We start from the raw sequence: 17,717 nt of genomic DNA on the forward strand, positions 1-17,717 counted from the left end.
CTAACATTACTACACTATAAATCAACTATACTTCAGTTAAATTAAAAAAAATTTTTTTTTCCTAAAATATACATATATTTTACTTAGTTTGCTCACAAGTCTGCAGCATGGGCAGAGTTCAGCAAAGAGCATTCTCTGCTCTACTCAGTGTCAGCTGCGATGGTTCAAAGCCCGGAGGCTGGGATAATCTGGAGGCGTGGCCACGCGCATGTCTGGCACTTGCCGCCAGCTGGGTCTTTCGCTGTGGCTGTGACCAGAACACCTTGGGACCATGGCTTCTTCTGTGGCAGCTGGGCTTCCTCACAACTTGGTGGCTGTGTTCCCAGCAAGAGTATCCTGAGAAAGGCAGGAAAATCCATATCAATATTACGACTGACTTAGCCATGGTAATCATATAGTCTCACTAGGTGGCTCCCTGGTAAAGAATCCGCCTGCAATGCAGGAGACCTAGGTTTGATCCCTGAGTCGGGAAGATGCCCTGAAAAAGGAAAGGGCAACCCAGTTCAACCTTCTTGCTGGGAAAATCCCATGGACAGAGGAGCCTGGCTACAGTCCATGGGGTCGCAAAGAGTGGGACTTAGTGACTAAAACACACCACCAGCCGCCCTAGTCACAGGACCACACAGACTCGAGGGGACGAAGCAGAGACCCCACCCCTCAATGGAGAAGCGTCAAGTTCACCTTATACTGGTGCTTACAAAGTGAAGCGGAATAGCGTAGTGCTCCCTCTGGAAAACATGATCTATTGTAGTGACTTCTATTTTTTTTTTCTACTTTCACCTTGTAGTAGGATAGTGCCCAGTGAATTCAGACTTTAATGTACCCATTTTTAATCAGAAACTTGATCATTTAAAAGCTATTAAATCTTCTCTGTTTGTAACAATGAAAACCACAAGAAATCTTCAAGCAGACATCCATTTGCAGAAGTCTTGAATGGCCTCTCTCTGTTCTGTAGCTATAAATCAATAAAGCACATGTGGCTCTGGAGAGACAAAGGACAAAGATTTTAATCTATTTGTATGTCTGATTACTTTTATTTTTTGCTTAGCAAAGTTCTGGATTAATTCTATAAGCAGTTAGAATTAGGTTGACCATCCCCCAGTTCAGTTCAGTTGCTCAGTCATGTCTGACTCTTTGCGACCCCATGGACTACAGCACACCAGGCTTCCCTGTCCATCACCAGCTCCTGGAGCTTTCTCAAACTCATGTCCATTGAGTTGGTAATGCCATCCAACCATCTCATCCTCTGTCATACTCTTCTCCTCCTGCCCATACTCATTTAGAAAGGAACTTAAAATTTATGAGAGATTAAATGGGCAAACTTGACGAAAGGTCAAGGAGCTTTCTGGAAAGAAGGATATCAATACCTTGACCATTTTCTTTTAACATTCAAAGTTATGACAACAGTTTAATTGATTGGAGGGTCCCAACTGCTAAGAGATGCCAACATGGTCACCTGCCCCATGAGGGAGAGAGTTGTGTGCACTGATTCCTTGGGCACAAGACCAGAGCCAAGTCATCTGAGAAGATGGCTCGTGCTGAGAATAACCCAGGCTGCTGTTAGCATCCTTTCCCAGTGAGCTTGGTGCTTCGGACTTGCTTTGAGAAGAGAGCTTTGCGTCTGGGTGGGTGTTTATGGACTGAATGTCTGTGCCACTAGTGAACGGGAACACTGGAAGCCCTGATGTGTGGAGGCAGTGCTCACAGTTGACACTGGTCCTGAGAGACCAGCACCTTTCCCTCTCACAGTGCGGGGGACCACGGCCACACTAGCGTCATTAGTGGTAACTGTTCCCCACTGTTTTGACTTCCCATGTGTGTCATACATGAAAAGCAAAAATACAATTGAAGGTTCGAGGGCTTCCTACTTCATTTACTGAGTTACTGGTATTTCCATTTGCTTCATTTTTATCACTTTGTAACATTTAATGTATATTTACCTCTTTTTATGAGTTTTTATTATATAAAAAATTTAAGAATTTATCTTCATTTTTTTTGGACGGAAACTATCTTGGTGCCCAGCATTGGTTTATAATTTTTACCATTCATTCATGGATGTTTTATTTACTACATTATATAATGAATACCCAGAGTACACCATCCAACTCTAAGATCTAAAACATTACCAATAACTTGTGTATATCTACATGCTCTTTCTCATCCCAAAACCCTGCCTCCCCTACCCTGCTCCCAAGAGCAAACACTAGTTTCAGTTTGTTTTTATCATCCTTTTATTGACATGTATATAATTTACCATAGAGCTGTGCTGTGCTTAGTCGCTCAGTCATGTCTGACTCTTGCAACCTCATGGACTGTAGCCCACAAGCTCCTTTGTCCATGGGGATTCTCCAGGCAAGAACACTGGAGTGGGTTGCCATGCCCTCCTCCAAGGGATCCTCCCAACCCAGGGATGGAACCCAGGTCTCCTGCATTGCAGGCAGATTCTTTACCATCTGAGCCACCAGGGAAGCCCAAGAATACTGGCATGGGTAACCTATCCCTTCTCTAGGGGATCTTCCTGACTCAGGAATCGAACTGAGGTCTCCTGCATTACAGGTGGATTCTTTAACAGCTGAGTTACTAGGGAAGCCCATCTTAGAGCTATTTAGACCAAAACAATATATTGTCTAGTTTTGCTTACTCTTCACCTTTAGAATTGTGAGGAGTGCTTAGTTGCTCAGTCAAGTCTGACTCTATGCAGCCGCATGGACTGTAGCCTGCCAGGTTCCTCTAGCCATGGGATTTTCCAGGCAAGAATACTGAAGTGAATTGCCATTTCCTACTCCAGGGGATCTTATTGACGCAGAGACTGAACCCGCATCCCCTGTGTCTCCTGCATTGGTAGATGGATTCTTTACCACTAGTGCCACCTGGAAAACTCAGGAGGGCGGCAAAGGGCAGCAGAGGATGAGATGGTTGGATGGCATCACCGATTCAACGGACCTGAATTTGAGCAAACTCCAGGAGATGGTGAAGGACAGGGAAGCCTGGCATGCTGCAGTCCATGAGGCTGCAGAGTTGGACATGACTTAGCGACACAACAGCAAGACCTTTAGAAAAAACTCATATTGTATATAAAGTCTTCATGACTTTCTTTTTATCCCAACATATTTTACTAATATGTATACACGGGGACTGCAGTCCATCCATTTTCACTGCTGAGTGACAGCCCATCATGTGAACACAGCACTAATTATCTGCCCATTTTCTCCATGATGGTTGCCAGGTTGTCTCCAGTTCTTTGCTATCATACCTAGTGCTGCTGTGAACTATCTTGTGCCTCCCGGTGACTATGTACCAAGAGTTTCTCTCAGATGTATGTCTGGAGGTGGAGCTGATGGGACATGCAAATATTCAGCTTTGCAAAAAAATGTCAAATAATTATTTTCCAATACTAGGCATTGTCAGATTTCTTAATTTTTGCCCATCTGCGTGCTAAGTCACTTCAGTCGTGTCTGACTCTGTGCGACACCATGGACTGTAGACCACCAGGCTCCTCTGTCCATGGGATTTTCCAGGCAAGAATACTGGGGTGGGTTGCCACACCCTTTTCCAGGGGCTCTTCCTGACCCAGGGAAGGAAACTGTGTCCCTTTAGTCTCCTGAATTGGCAGGCAGATTTTTTACCACTGGAGTCACCTGGGAAGCCCTCTTGGCCGTCTAGGTTCAAATCCGTGGTAGAGTGGCTTTACACGTCCCCCGATACTGGTGATGCTGAGCCTTATTTTGTATTTATTAGTTATATGTATATTTCCTCTTCTGTGCGATAGCTGTGCATGTCTTCAGATACGGTGCTTTCACATTCCCTTTTCCTTAAATAAACCTTATTTCTTAGAATAGTTTTAGGCTTACAGAAAAATTGCAATGATAGTTCAAAGATTCCCCTATGCCCTCACCTAGTGCTCACTCAAAGAATTTTATGCTCCTTACAGACAAGTGTTTCCTTGTTCTCAGCAGAAGTCTCTCCTGCTTTAATTTCAACTTTCAGCCTGAGAGAGAGAGTGTGTGTTTTCCAAGTTTTCCAATGCCCAATTAGGTAGCAGGCAAGGAGGGTCACAAAGGCAGTGGTCCTCAAGGGAAGGGTGAAAAGGAAAAGAATCTTTGTCTTAGGATGAGACACGCAGGCCTTTCATTTCCTGTGTGCCATTAGTTTGGTGTGAACATGCTTGTCACGTCAAGAACACATTTGTCAAGGAATGATGAAATCACAGTCCAGGCCCCAGGGGCTGAGGAGACAACCTGAGGTTTAGGACAACCCTGGGTTTTGGTTTGGTCTGTACCTCTTACTGCTGTGTGACCTTTGGCAAGTTAACTCTCTGGGTCCCGTTTTTCTCATCTGTAGGATAGAGACTCCATCAATGTCACCAGTCATGTGAGGACCAGATGGAATCAATGCTTACACAGAACACGGCGGAGCACTAAAATCACTGCTGCTACTATTATTGTGGTGATTTTTGTTATTATTTGTTATTATCACTTAGTAAAATCAAAATAAAAGCACAGGCTCTGGAATAAGGGAAAGTTGGTTTCAAATCCCAGCTCCACCCCTACAACCCTGAGGCAAGTTATTTAACTTTTTTGTGCCTCAATTTCTCCATCTGCAAACTGGGGGATATCTCACAGGATTAGTAGGAAGATTAAAATTAAATACAATTTTAATCAGCTGATGCATATAAGGCATATGCATATAAAACATAGTGCTCAGCACATTGAATGAACTCAGTAATGTAAACTACTATTACCATATTCGTGTCATGTCCCCTACATCTCATTATTCAACGTGCCTTGGTCCCCGGTTGGCCACAGTTCCTAAAGGCCTGTGAGCATAGCCTCAGGTCCTGAGCTGATTTAACCAGACCTGGGGTATATTGGGCTTCCCAGGTGGCTCAGTGGTAAAGAATCTGTCTGCCAATGCAGGAACTACAGGAGATGCAATTTCGATCAGTGGGTCAGTAAGATCTGCTGGAGGAGGAGATGGCAACCCACTCCAGCATTCTTGCCTGGGAAATCCCATAGTCAGAGGAGCCTGGCGGGCTACAGTCCACGGGGTCACTGCAATCTTCCCTGTAATCTTCCCTCAGGCCAACAATCCACTTTCTGCTTTGGGTTTCTGAGTATCGCCTTGAGGAGGATAAAACAGAGCCCCAACACACATCACCTGGGCCCTGACTCCTTGCCTATCATGCACCACTCCCCGCCTTCAGGAGCCTGGCACATTCTGCCTTTACCCTCAGCTGCTGGCTCATGCCCTGCTTTTGTCTTCTGCACTCTAGAACTAAGCCCTAGAACTGGGGTTCTGCTCAGAAACCTCCATGGCCTCACCCGGTGGATACTGGCAGAGGCTGGCTCATACTGAAGGTCACTGTGCCCTCTAAGATACAGACATCCCAGACACCACCCACCTCTCCATTCCTCCAGCCTAGCCCATGCCTCCAGCTGATCCCTTGTCTGTCACTAGCCTGCTGGCTTCACAGCTGAGGCACTGGGGGTTAGCCATTACTTCGTTTTACCCCCACAGCAACTCTTGGACTGACTTATTTCAAAGATAAGTAGCCCCAGGGATGCTCAGAAATTTGCCTGGTGTAAGGTGACTAATAACTTCCAAAGAACTTGAGCTCCTCTGACCTCTAGTTCAGGGCCCGCTCAGTTTCCTGTGTCACAGATCCAAAGCTGAGGAAAGCCAGCTCCCTAATTTTCACTTTGGATAAAAACCCAACTTTAAAGTTTTGGCAGGTATCACTCTTCCTGACTCCCAGGCATTTGGCATCAGTTGGTATATGTTTCCAGAGATATTTTTCTGCCTGGAGGAGAAAAAGAAGGAACATATTTCTGTTTGACTAAGAAACATGTAATCCCAAGGACTCCACACATTTTTAAGCCTTCAAATAGCACAGAGACCCGAGCAACTGGGAGAGACAGGATAGTACTGACTTGGGTGGAAACATATAAATTTCATTGCAAAGGAGCCCTTTAGGATATAAGTGCTGTTAATATGATCCCAAGAGGAGGGGAAAGGATTTTCCAAGGTTCTCCCACACTCAGTGGTGCTCTGTATTTCAGAGGATCTGGGAGCCTTTGGGGCTCAGAGGTCAGAAGTTTCGCCCCGGAGTCCCACGTGTGCATAAGTAGGCACAATGGAATTAGCCCCAGTGGCCTTAAAAGCCACTTTCAACATTATCAGGAGTCTTTGTTATGTCTTCACAGCCCTCATCACCACTAGAAATGACCTTGTTCATTTGATTGTTGCAGGTACTTCCAGGTATGTTCACAAGGAATTGATTAATCATGGCTAGATTCCAGCTCCTACAGTAGTGTCCGGCATATGGCAGTTGATCAGTAAATATTCTTTGCATATATTATAATCTCCAGTTTGGACCTTCGAGTTAGCTACCAGCAAGGCAAAGGGCACTGTACTCTTATTAGTCATGAGGTGGGGAAAGCCAGATAGCTAGACTCAGTCAGCTGCCCAGTGGTCAGAGGTTATTGCCAGGTGTGGCCAGCATGGAGGTGGGCCGGGGGCGGGGAGTTCAAGGGCATCTCCTTACTCATATTTCACTAGTGTTTTTGATTTTCATTTGGTCTTAGTTGTGGCATGCGAGATCTCCCACTGAAGCACGCAGGACTCTCTAGTTGTGGCACACAGGTTCTGGAGCGTGGGGGCTCAGTTGTTATGGTATGTGGGCTTAACTGCTCTGGGACTTGTGGGCTTTTCTTATGGACTTCCCAGGTGGCACAGTGGTAGAGAATCTGCCTGCCAATGCAGTAGATGCAGGAGAAGCAGGTTTGATCCCTAGGTTGGGAAGATCAGTAGATGCAGGAGAAGCAGGTTCGATCCCTAGGTCAGGAAGATTCCCTGGAGGAAGAAATGGCAACCAGTCCAGTATTCTTGCCTAGAAAATTCCATGGACAGAGAAGCCTGGCAGTCTACAGTCCATGGGGTCACAGAGAGTTGGACATGACTGAGCAAAAGAACACACACACAGACAGACACGCTGGGATCTGAGTTCCCTGACCAGGGATCAAACCCTCATTCCCCGCATTGCAAGGCAGATTATTAACCACTGGACCACCAGGGAAGTCCCTATTTGTTCACTTTTAGTAACAAGTATTAGGAAAGTGAAAGTGAAAGTCGCTCATTCATGTCCAACTCTGCAATCCCATGGACTATACAGTCCATGGAATTTTCTAGGCCAGAATACTGGAGTGGGTAGCCTTTCCCTTCTTCAGGGGATCTTCCCAACCCAGGTATCAAACCCAGGTCTCCCTCATCGCAGGTGGATTCTTGACCAACTGAGCTATCAGGGAAGCCCCCAATAAGTATTATAATGAATTTCTTTGCCAAATGGCCCATCTCATTAAATCTATCAAATATCTTTTTTATCCAAATCTTGGCCATAAGCAATAACAGTTACTATTGGCTGTATCATTTACTGATTGACCACCATGCATATGCCATGCATATATTGCATCATCAAGTTTTTAAAGTTTGTGTTAGATTTGGAGTATTATTCTTATTTTCTTGATGAAGGAACTGAGGCTTGAAGAAGCTGTGTGGCCTAGAGCATACAGCTGTTAAGCAAGGGGCACAGATGTGAATCAGGTGTGCTAAAAGCTCCTGTTCTTGACCCCCAAGTCATCCTGCCTCCACAAGCTCACAAAATAAATGAACTGCTTTTTTTCCCTATTTCAAAACTCTACCAGGAAGACATCCAGCCCAAATTCTCCTGTCACTTCTGCATTGTTCAGTGATTTGCTAATAAGCAACAAAACTGACTCTTTGAGTTGACTGGTTCACGGAGGTCCTCTTTTCCTGGTGTACAATCAGAGTCATATCAGAACAACTAAAGTGGGGACCAGCCTTAGCAAACCTCAACCTGCCAAGAATAATGCAGGTAGAAGCAGCATGATGGGAGGAAATCATGTTTTTAATCAACTTGTGCTCATCCCTCTATGGGCCTGCCCTCCCCTTCTCTCATCTATCTTTGGAAGACATGAGCATAGGTGAAATAATTTTCAAGAGTGTTCCAGAGCTCTGGGAAGTACCATTTCTAAGGCCCCTGAGATAATCATTAATCATCTTAATGAAACTCTTATTGGGTCATGTGTCCATTACTCTACTCAGGAAGGATCAAAGCCCACCCAGATTTCTTCCTGATGATATTTTAAATGACAGTGGTACCATAGCTCTTTCCATCTTTCAAAGAAATGGTTCTCCTGTACGGGTAAAAAGAAAATCTGCTGTCTGCCATTAGAAATCCAGTTTCCTATATTAGCTTGCAGGAAGCTGTTGCCCCATCCAGCCCCCCTCTCTTCCCTCAATCCTCAGACCTCACCAGGTCAACCATCACACTAACTCACTCCCAGAACAGTGCCATCCCTGCCCTGCTGGAGGGGAATGATCCTGTGGTTCCATCTAAAGGGGTCATGGTCCTGACTGAGTCACGAAGGAATGAGGCCTACTCGTGTCGATTTTCTAGAGAAGGGTTTTCTAGGCATCCAAATTCCACCCTCTCAGAAGAGCCTTCTCACACCATTTTCTGGTGGCTGCCTCAGTTCCCCGAGGCACGCAGTAGCCCTCCGCTTTCCCTCCGGGCTGACAGTCCCAAATCAGTCTCTCATCTGCTCCACTGGCAGTGCACTCCATTTTGGGTGCCAAGAAAGTGGTGCTTTAGCAGAGGGAGGTCAGGCGGAAAGGAAAAGATACATAACTGCAGCTGCACTGAGGCATGACGTCAGAGTCTGGAAACCGAAAAAGGCCTGAGATGGAGAGACGAGGGGAGGGATGTTTGTTTGGAAACCATCTCACACAGTCCAAATCAAACAAGCTGTTCTTTCAAGTCCACTTTCCATCTCTGCCCCATCTCTCTATTAATTCTTACCTCTTCTAAGAGCTCTCTCCCTCAACCCAAGGTCTCACTTCTATCAGAGTCTCGGGAATTCTTCCTGATCCTCCAGGGCTTGAAATACGCCCAGAGAAACCTGTATCACCTGTCCCACCTAAAAATACCAAGGACAGATCAAGGCCCACATCTTCTCTCTGAAGTCCTTCCTGAATATTGCAGCCACCTCAGATTTCTTTCCATCCTCACCAGTCTTGGAATTTACCGATTGATCACCTACATGAGAACTGGAGCCTCTATTCAGCCCCCCAAAAGACTATAGCTCTTACATCTTGACTGTTCTGATTGTTTCATGTAAGTATCTTATCCTCCCAGGAAAACTGTAAGCTCCTTGGAGTCTTGGACTGGGTCATGTAATGCTTTTGTATGTGGCTCTGTGTACCCTCATGGTTCTGAATACATAGGAAGTCTTTACATATATGAAGCTGCATTAACTAAAGAGAATTCAAGGAAGGCACACAGGAAAACAGAAAGCCACTAGGTACTCATGAGGAAAATGGTTAGTGGCCTCCGATTTCAGGTGAGTAATGCCTAGGATGAGCCCAAGGTATGTGCCACAATGACACACACAGGGTCCAGTACATGTTACAACAGGTAAGCTGACAAAGCACTCTGAGGTTGAACTGAGCAGCCCACACATGGAGAGGGGAAAGGGAGCAAGGTCCATACTTCCTTTGGATCAAGACTCAACACCAAACCATAGGCTAAGTCAGGCTACCAAAATGGTCAAAGCTACCCTAGAATAGGTGCCAAGTTCACAGGACTTGTATCTCATTAGTCCAGTTCTGCACAATTTTCATCCCCATGGTCATCTCATTTTCAAACAACATCTGATTTTACCTCAACCATTGCCTATGTTGAAGCAAAGAGGAATTCATCAACTTGCCTCATTGAAGAAAGCAAGTCAGAGGTGGCCCTGAGAATTTAACTTACAGCTCTAGAATTTCAGATCTAATCTCTGGAATCAAAACTGTTCTTCCTTGTTCACTCATGAGCACATGTGGACTCTAATTATGATGGCCTCCCCAGCAGATATTAGCAGGAATGCATTTTCTAGCCACTTTATGAATGAAAGCAATGGGCAACCTGAAAAGAGATAGAGCTCACTCCCATGACCAGTGTGAGGTAAATGGTGCACTCTTTGTAGTGCCTGGCAGAGCTGGGAGCAACTTCAGTTTTACGGGCCAGGAGTGCAAGGCCCTAGGAGACAGCATAAAACCAACAAGGTCACACAATTTGATCACCATTTTCCAGGAGCTGGTGCTTCAGTCTCCTAACTCCCAGTCCCAGATTTTCCCAGTAAACCAAGAGGAAAAGATTTCAAGGAATAAAATAGTGAAATACAAAGTCTATGGTAAGACTTGATGGGGGAGAAGGACAATATCCTTCAAATCCTCACTAAAAACTGCACACGTGCACACACACACACACAATGTCCATAGAACACCCAGGGTTAGTCAAGCAGCTCACACCTGCCAGAAGAATAAGGAGCACAAGACCCAGTGTATTGATTACTTAGTTGTTGTTCAGTCACTATGTCCAGCTCTTTTGAGACTCCACAGACTGTAGCCTGCCAGGCTTCTCTGGCATGGGATTCCCAGGTAACAATACTGGAGTGGGTTGCCATTTCCTGCTCCAGGGGATCTCCCCAAGCCCAGGATTGAACCCGTGTCACCAGCATTGGCAGGCAGATTCTTTACCTGGAAAGAATTGGTTTACTAGGGCACCATAACAAACACCACCGACTGGGAGGCTTAAACAATGGAAACTATTTCCTCACAGTTCTGGGGGCTAGAAGTCTGAGACCAAGGTGTTAGAAGGCTGGCTTCTTTGGGGGCCTCTCCCCTTGACTTGTGGATGGCTGCCTTCTGTCCATGTCTTCCTGTGGCCCTCCCTCTGTGTGCCTTTATCCTAATCTCTTCTCATAAGGACACCAGTCATATCAGATTAGAACCCACCCCAGTAGCCTTACTTAAATTTCATTCCCTCTTTTAAGTTCCTATCTCCAAATACAGTCTCATTGTGAGGTATTGGGAGCTATGACTTCAACATTTGAATTTGAGGGGGACATGATTCCATAATATGAACAAAAATCCATAACACCCACCAACATTTTATTCTGAAGATACAAGTGGAGTGTTGTTCAAATTTTCCTCCTCTTGCGGACCAGATTTGAGCAAGTCTGGTAGAACCTGGACCTAGAAGCTATGCTGAGGCTGGGGACCCTCAGTTCAGCCACCAGGGAAAGACAGGGAGACTCTCTGAAAAGGCACTCACCAACCTTTTAGGAGCTCCTCCTCTGAATCACTCCAATCACTCCGTCAGACACTCCCACTCCTGTCAGACTCTCCTCACCCATCTCCACAGATCTCCACTTCAAATACAGAATTAACAGAAGACTTTCTGAAAGAAATGGGGTCCTGCCTCTAGTCCATTCACATGGAACAAAACTTTGTTTGAAAGGCAAATGCAAATGAGATGAAGACTCTGCTGTGGCCCTGGCCTGGGCCCAAGCGAGCAGGGCTCTGCAGTTGCTCAGGCCGCAGCCAACACAGCCAGCCTGCACGGAGCAGGCAAGCCGGGGTGGGGCCGCACCTCCCTCCTCTGGCTTCACACTTTCTTCATAGCCTTCCCACATCTGCAGCCACTTCCTGCAGGCAAATCTGTTGGTGCCTGCCTATGTTTGGAAAGCCACCAAAGCCAAGATCAAAACAGCAATCCAAACTGGTAAAAAATGCCGTTTCAAGTCTTGAAAATAGTTGGTCTTCTGATTCCGTAAGAAACTGGCCATAAAGATAGCACAGAAACTGTAGCACTCAGGGCAAAGTATGTGGTGATTGAAAAAAAAAAAAAAAGCAGCAGTGGGAGCTATACTATTAATTATACCCCATATTTGGGGCACTGGGACAACACAGTTCAAAGTAAAATCAAATGCTCCACTCACCTGGCCTGGACACACTTGACCTTTGCAAATAAGGTCTTGTGGACCTACAAATGTGCAAGTTGCTATGAATAAGAGGAAACTTTGGTTACTTGTACCTTGGCCCACATTTGTCAGAGGGACTAGATACTACTGGACACAAAGCAAAATGTCAAAACCCACCCACGTCCTTTGTGTTCACACTGCCTCGCCGTCACAGGGCTTTCCTTAACAAAGTTGGTGGGGCAGGCTGGTCACACAAGATGCCCTCCCATTTGTTAAGATGCCTCAGCAGAGCTTAATGCCCCCTTGCTTCCTGATGATGAGTCAGCATAAGCCAGTCCCTGGGGCTTTTTATGGGCCTGGCACCAAGCACTGCCTTCATGGAAAGTGTGACATGTTCAAATGGTTCACCATGCTTGGCACCTTAAGTGTCTTTTGCTTCATAAAAAGCATTTTGCTTTTTCCCTCAATGTCCAACTGCAAATGAACTCCAAAGAGAGCTGATTAACCAGGTGCACAGTATGTAGGAATTTATAAAGGAGAAAAGCCAGAGTTCAGGGACTTCCCTGGTGGCGCAGAGGTGAAGAACCCACTTCTCAGTGCAGGAGACGTGGGTGTGATCCCCAGTCACTAGCCACTAAGCCCTCAAACTGCAACTAAAGGAGAGCTTACGAGCTATACCAAAAGATCCTGCATGCTGCCATGAAGATTCCAAGCACTGCAACCAAGACCGAAGGCAGCCAAAATAAATAAATAAATTTTGTTTTTAAAAAAGAAAGAATAAAAACCAGAATTCATGTGTGAAAAACAAAACATAAATATATAAGCCAGAAATATTGTGCTCTCATTTGCAAAGACTCAGCAGGAGCACAGTAAAACGTGAGTGAATGAATGGTCCTGAGTAACTGGCCCCACACTGGTCCCCATCCTCAGTGGGAGGGAGGGATGCCCAAGGGGACTTTCTCTCCTTGCAGCTGGGTTCCTAGAGGCCACTCCACAGGCTGCCCAGGTGAGTGTTGGGAGTGAACCCCCTATTTCTTGAATGTGAGGGTTTTTTTCTGCTAGAATGTCAATAATAATAATTAATATCCACATTGCTTTAATTTTTTAAAAGTTAGCTTCTACTCCCTGCCCTCACATACAATCAAAATGAAATTTGGCACCAGAAGAGAGAATAAAAGGCACTCTTGTACATAAACATGATTAGACATCCCCGTGATACTGGTGGCTTTCATAGCCACAGAATGCTAATTGTTCTGCAAAAGAGAACAAGGCAGATAAGCAGTCTTTGGGGGTGACCTTACAGCTCGTTTTTCATTCATTAAGGAAAGGCCACCCACTGGCCAAACACTGGTTTATCATCCTAATTAGGGAAAAGCTCCAACCCTGATACTCAGTGTGCTGTGCTGTGCTTAGTCGCTCAGTCATGTCTGACTCTTTGTGACCCTATGGACTGTAGCCCGCCAGGCCCCTCTGTCTATGGGGGTTCTCCAGGCAAGAACACTGGAGTGGGTTGTCATGCCCTCCTCCAGGGATGCTCAATAGCCTTAAGGAATAAACATGGCAGGATGAATCAACCCAACCTGCCAGGATAACAAATTGGAGAAGAGATCAGTGTGTGGGAGAGGTTTAAATGTAATCCCCACAGATGAGATGAGGATGGGAAGTCCCAGCCCTGTACTGGAACTGGCCAGCGGCAGGTGAGGAGAACATTCTAGCAGGGTGGCACTTCCTGCTGCACCCAGCCCAGGTGCCCAGAATATACAGAAGATGTAGACAGCACAGCTCCAGACCTGCCCTTGTGGAAGTGACAGTCCTGGGAAGAGGACACTAATATCCCTGGAACTATCAGAAAACAATTCAGATTGTGTTAAAGGAAGTACAGGCCCATGTATTCCACACAAGAAATGCTGAAAAGGGAGAAACTGGATGTCCGAGTGAGCCTGAGGAGGGGGAAGACTTAAGTTCGGTTCTTAAGGGATCAGATAGGGACTTCCTGTAGCAAGGAAGAGCATATAGAATCAGGGAAGGAGAAAAAAGGAGAGAAAAAGATTTTTCAGAAAATGGAGTCACTTTTAATGAGTGGGAAGGAGTTACTATGCCATCGGTTATTACTTCAAGAAATCTCTTGTGGCCATGACTTTCTCCCTCCCTCCCTGTCCCTCCCTCTCAAGTGCTCATGCAAGCACAAACATGTGCATGCATTGAGGTGGATTTTGTCCAGTTATGAAACCAGAAGGTATCATTCTGCAATCAGCACTTCCAGGAGAACAGAGACAGACTTTTGAGGTAGCTTGGAGTCATTTAAAATTTATCATTAGTCAATAAGGGAGACTGTCCTCATCTCTTCGTAGGCGGGAAGATCAGGTGGGAGAGGATGGTGATTCACCCTCCCTCACACCAAAACCAGGCTCCCTGTCAGATGGGACGCAGCCCCCGACTTCCCCAGAGCCATTGACCAAGACTTTCAGGTGGGTTTGATGGGCTTACTCAGCCCGCCCTCTCCTAGAGGCTCATGGGACTTACTGTAAAGGGTGCAGCTCAGGAAGGGAGTGCCCCGTCATCCCTGGGGAATTTGAGAATGAGGCATCAAGCCAGAATCCACGGTACCCTTCACCCACCTTCCACAGAGCTTCTTTCCCTGAGTGTCTCATAGTTTCAAAATGTAGGTCCCAGAAGGCTGGCCATACGAATGGGCCTTATCACCTCACCTGCTTGTTTCAGAACATAAGTCCTGAGGAGTTGAGTGATCTGCCCAAGATGACAGAGCTAATGCCTATCAGACTGGAGAGAGGGGAAACAGAGAAAGAGCAGCTGGGGCCAACCAGGAAGCAGAAACATAACTTCCTCTTGGCCTCTTGAGAGAAATTACTCATCCTTGTTATCCTTTTCCCAGCAACCTTCTTCCCCAGGGCTGTCTGTCATGGGACTTTGTTCTCCAGAGCTCTGCCCCACTCAGGACAAAGGGCCTCCATTCAAATCCTGCCTTAGGAAGTCACAGGTGTCTGCTCTACTTCATCCAGTTGAGCAGGCCCCAAATGCACCATCACAATGTCAGATTGTTGGGTGACCAGCCATCCCAGTTTGAGATGATCCCAATTTTAGCAAGGAAAGTACTGCATCCTGGAAAACCCCTCAGTCCCAAGCAAACCGGAATGCTTGATCACCCTTTCAGTATACAGTCCTCTAAACAGGAGCAGTCTTCAAAGGGGTTTTGTTAAACCTCTAAAACCAAAGGTTTAATATGTGTGGGAGAGATGGTCTACTGTTGACTAGATAAAACACTGGAGTTAAAATTTTAAGACCTAGAATAGACTTTCAGCTCTGCCAGTTTCAGTTTCCTGATTTTGAACCAGTTATCCACAGTCTTCTGAGGACTCCTGCTGAGGGGTCTACACACTCCAACTTGCACATAAGCCACATAAGAAATGAGAAATCACTAGGGAATTGATCTGTGGTCAAGGGCCACTTGACATGTGCTTGAAATACATTTGGGGCCCCCATCTGCTTTTCAAGATGTCCCAATCCAGTCTGCTGTCTGGACTGGAAGTTTTTCCCCTTTTTCCTCTCCCAATTTTCCCTCTTCTCTGCTCCCATAGCTCTCTCTACATCGCTTGCATAGACTGTGTTGTGTTCATGGGCATATAATTATCAACTTGGCTTGTCTGTCTGTCTCTAAGCCTTCTGCTCAGTACTGACTAATCCTGTTCAACACCATGTGCTTCCTGCCTGGAAACAGCATGCAGAAAAGAAGTCCTGGATGAGTGTCCATTGGAAAAGAAATGTAGTAGTTCAAGAGAAGGAGAAGGGCATTCTCATTAGACTTTAGGATGCAATGAATGTTCTCTCTGAATAATTTTTTTCTGTTTTCTTTCTTTCTTCATTTTAGATAAATGGATGCATATGTGATCACTCAGAAGGACTCTGACCATGCAGTGGGTACACTTCTGAGTTTCTTTTCAGAGATTGTTCCAGTACATTTTGATCTTTCTAGACTTTTAGGACTTGCTCCTTGGAAGAAAAGTTATGACCGACCTAGACAGCATATTAAAACGCAGAGACATTACTTTGCCACCAAAGGTCCATCTAGTCAAGGCTATGGTTTTTCCAGTAGTCATGTATGGATGTGAGAGTTGGACTATAAAGAAAGCTGAGCGCCGAAGAATGGATGCTTTTGAACTGCAGCATTGGAGAAGACTCTTGAGAGTCCCTTGGACAGCAAGGAGATCCCGTCAATCCACCCTAAAGGAAATCAGTCCTGAATATTCATTGGAAGGACTGATACTAAAGCTGAAACTCCTATACTTTGGCCACCTGATGTGAAGAACTGACTCATTTGAAAAGATGCTGATGCTGGGAAAGATTGAAGGTGGAAGGAAAAGGGGACGACAGAGGATGAGATGGTTAGATGGCATCACCGACTCAATGAACATGAGTTTGAGTACACTCCAGAAGTTGGTGATGGACAGGGAGGCCTGGCATGCTGCAGTCCATGGGGTTGCAAAGAGTCGGACATGACTGAGCGACTGAACTGAACTGAGACTTTTAAGGCATCATTCCTCAGGACAGTTGGATACGGAAAAAACATAAAAGTTCTCCAGATTGGAAAAGAAGAAATAAAACTATCTCTATTCAGATGATCTCTTGTATAGAAAATACTAAGAAATTCACTAAAAACTGTAAGAACTAATAAATGCAGCAAGGTTGCAGGATATGAGAGGTACAAAAGTCAATTGTATTTCTTTACACTTGCAATGAATAATATTAAAATTAAATTAAGAAAATAATCCCATTTACAAGTACAAAAAGAATAAAATTTAGGAACAAATTTAATAAAAGAATGCAAAACTTGGGACTTCCCTGGTGGTCCAGTGGTTAAGAATCCTTCTGCCAATGCAGGGGACATGGGTTCAGTCCCTGGTCTGTGGATTGGTAGACTTAACATTGGTAAGATGGCAAAACTCCCCAAACTGATCTACAGATTCAACAAAAAACCTATCAGAATCCCTGCTAGCTTCTTTAAAGAAACTGACCAGATAATTGTAAAAGTCATATGGAGTTTTATGGGATCAGAATAGCCAGAACAATCCTGAAAAAGAACAAAAGAGGACTCACACTTCCCCATTTCAAAATTTACTGCAAATCAACATGTTCATTGGAAGGACTGATGCTAAAGCTAAAACTCCAATACTTTGGCCTCCTGGTGGGAAGAACTGACTCATTGGAAAAGACCCTGATGCTGGGAAAGACTGAAGGTAGGAGGAGAAGGGGATGACAGAGGATGAGATGGTTGGATGGTATCACTGACTCGATGGACACGAGTTTGAGCAAGCTCTGGGAGTTATTGATGGACAGGGAAGCCTGGCATGCTGCAGTCCATGAGGTCACAAAGAGTCAGACACGATTGAGTGACTGAACTGAACTGAACATAATCAAGACAGTGTGATACTAACACAAAGATAGACATACAGATTGATGGAATAAAATTAAGAGTCCCAGAAAAGAGCCCATGCATATATGGTCAATTATGGTCAACTGATTTTCAGCAAGAGTACCAAGACCATTCAACGGGGAACGAACAGTCTTTTCATCAAATGATACTGGGTAACTATAAACAAAAGAACGAAGAGAAACTGTTACCCCACATTCTATGAGAAAATTGAATCAACTGGTCATTAAGAAAATTCAAATCCAATTACAATGAGATAACACTTCATAATCACATGATGGCTATAATCAAAAAAAAAAAAGGAAAACCACAAGCCTTGTTAGGATGTGGGTAAATTGAAATTCTTGTGTATTACTGGTGGGAATATAAAATGATGCAGCTTCTGTGGAAAAAAAGTTTGGTAGTTTCTCAAGAAGATTACCACTTACCATCTGACTCATCAATTT

This window comes from Bos indicus x Bos taurus, chromosome 11, assembly GCF_003369695.1.
Source record: "Bos indicus x Bos taurus breed Angus x Brahman F1 hybrid chromosome 11, Bos_hybrid_MaternalHap_v2.0, whole genome shotgun sequence".
Taxonomy (NCBI): Eukaryota; Metazoa; Chordata; class Mammalia; order Artiodactyla; family Bovidae; genus Bos; species Bos indicus x Bos taurus.